Raw genomic sequence first — 2,561 nt, 5'->3', positions numbered from 1 at the left:
GGGCTCCCTAGAGTTTAGCCCAGCGGTAGGCATTAATACATGTTTGTTGAACTGAACTGCCTTAATAGCCAAATACTGTAGTCAAAACAATCTGGTTGTTTTTACTTCCCTGGCCAAGCCCAAACAATGCTGCCCCACCTCTCCTTTATGGCTCCTTTCTGCAGAGTTCATCTACAGGAGCCAAAGATTAGGGGGCTCTCCCAGTTTAAGACTTATTCAGACACTGATTGTCTGAGAGTAGACATCAGTGGAGAACTTGCTCTGGCAACAGATGAGCTCCACTGCAACATTTGCATCCATTGGAAACTGTCAAATTAAACAGAGTTAACTAAAAATTATCGACTGGCACCCAATCTTAGCCCTGGAGCATTAAACTAAAGCATATCCAGCCTGGCTATCAAACCCAGCATCCTCTCGGGAGAATTGGTGGGGCACACCAGCTGTTTTCATAGAGAGAGTGAGGGCACAAGAGCGCCTTTCTTCTGGCTTACCTCTCCCCAGAGGGATAGTAAGGAGTTGGTATTAACAGCTAAGTGTGATGGCTTTATAAAAAAATAATAATCGCATATGCCCTCTGCCTGGGAACAAGAAGGATCCCCTAACCATGTGTCAGGGTCGCCATAGCAACCCAGTTCCTAAGCTCTAGGGAGCTCTGGGGCAGCTGGGTGGCTCAGGGGATTGAGTGCCAAGCCTGGAGACTGGAGGTCTTGGGTTCAAATATGGCCACAGATACTTCCTAGCTGTGTGCCCCTGGGCAAGTCACTTAACTCCCCTAAAACATAGAAGTTTAATGTTAAAACTTTGGCAAACAAAAAGATTTATTAGTGTGTGATAGGCTACGCCACTAGCTGACATGGTTGAGGGAAGGGGAGAGGGGCCACGATGAAGGGAAGGGGCAGCAGATCGCCCCTGAGGACCACTCATTTGGTGACCATCGGAAAAACTCTCTCCAGCCTTGAGCTGGCCCAAGCTCCCTTCCTACAGAATACAAGTTCTAGATTGATGGCTGGTAAATTCCATTATCATAGGGGCACAAGTTTTTTTGGGGTGGGGCCACAGAAGTCAAGGTAGAGCTTTGCAACAGCACAGTTGTTTTTCTAGAAGCCTGGGCTAAGAAAGTTACTTATCAGAACATAGTGGAAGGTGTTGGATTTGGAGTCAAATCCCACACCTCTGCTTCTTAGATACCTGGGTGACCTTGAGTAAATTTTTTTCAACTCCTCCGTGCCTTAACTTCCTTGCCTTATTAAAAGGATGGGAGTGGGACTAGATGATCTCTGAGAACCCTTCTGGCTATGTGACCTTGGACAAGTCACTTCCCTTCTCTCTGCACCTTAGTTTCCTCACTTGTAAAAAGGAGGGGGCTTAACATAAACTGTAAAATAAAGGCCTCTGGGATCTCTCCCAGCTCTAGAGCTAGGGGGCTAGGCATGACCTTGGTGAAGTGACTTTCCTTTGAGAGCCTCAGTTTCTTCCTCTGTAAAATGAGGGAGTGGAGCCAGATGACTTTAGAGGTTCCTGGCTTTTCAGGTCCTTTTGCCCTTTATAAGACTTAGTGAAAACTGAGCTAGCACTCTCTCCCAATTCTTCTGCAAGCACATAATTAGAAGCCTAGAGGGTTGTTTTTTGTGTTGAAGAGGATTCCAGGTCAGGCTCTTCTTTTTTTTTCAACAGTGTTCATCACACTCATCTACAGTTACAACTCCAGGAGAATCCTTCAGGGCTAGCATCTCCCCACCCACACGGGATGGGGTGGGGGGGCCTCATCTGTTAAAGTGTGGTCCCAAATAGGAGCCGGTCATGGGTAGGTCATGAGGCTGGCCAACTTCAGGAGAGCCACACAAAAGGTCACCAACGGCTCTGCCTCCAACTGTGGCCCTTAAATCCTGCTGACATTAATTATTAAATGAATCCACATTTCAATTCCAGTTTCCTTCTCCTACCCGGTGATTTAGACTGTCATTTTAATTCTGCAAGTCGTCTGGTGCCAGGTAAGAGATTATAAATGCAAACCTGGCAGTTTACTGTGAAGCACCATAAAGTACTTTGCAAATTGGATTATGCAAATGATTGCCAATGCCAACATTGGGGGATGAAATGTAAATTACATTTTCCCTGGGTCAGAAAGAAGTTTCCCCAAATGTTCAAGGGAGAAATGAGATTCCAAATCTCAAGTAATTGGAATCCCAGCATTTGAGAGCTAGACAGTCTCCGGCATCTAACTCAGAATTTTCCAAAATGTTTTTGTTTAAAAAAAAAAAAAAGAAAAGAAAGAAAGAAAAAGCGAAACCCCACCAACGTTTGAACACAAACCCCAATAGCCGGTGCTGACTCATTTACAAATTCCATACCTCTACCTCCATCCCATTATGTAGCTTAGAAAATAGACACCCCCCCAAAAAATAAATTTAAAAAGATGAAATCGAGGTGGAATATTTTGAAAAGAATATTTTATTAATGGTGCCAAACCCCATCTTGCTCTCCCTAAAAATATTATAATGGTATTTTCGGTTAAGAACAACATGACTGAATAGTCTTTCTTATTTTTTTCAAAGCTTTGG

This window comes from Gracilinanus agilis, chromosome X (assembly GCF_016433145.1).
Source record: "Gracilinanus agilis isolate LMUSP501 chromosome X, AgileGrace, whole genome shotgun sequence".
Lineage (NCBI taxonomy): Eukaryota > Metazoa > Chordata > Mammalia > Didelphimorphia > Didelphidae > Gracilinanus > Gracilinanus agilis.
Note: the sequence above shows the minus strand (reverse complement) of the source record.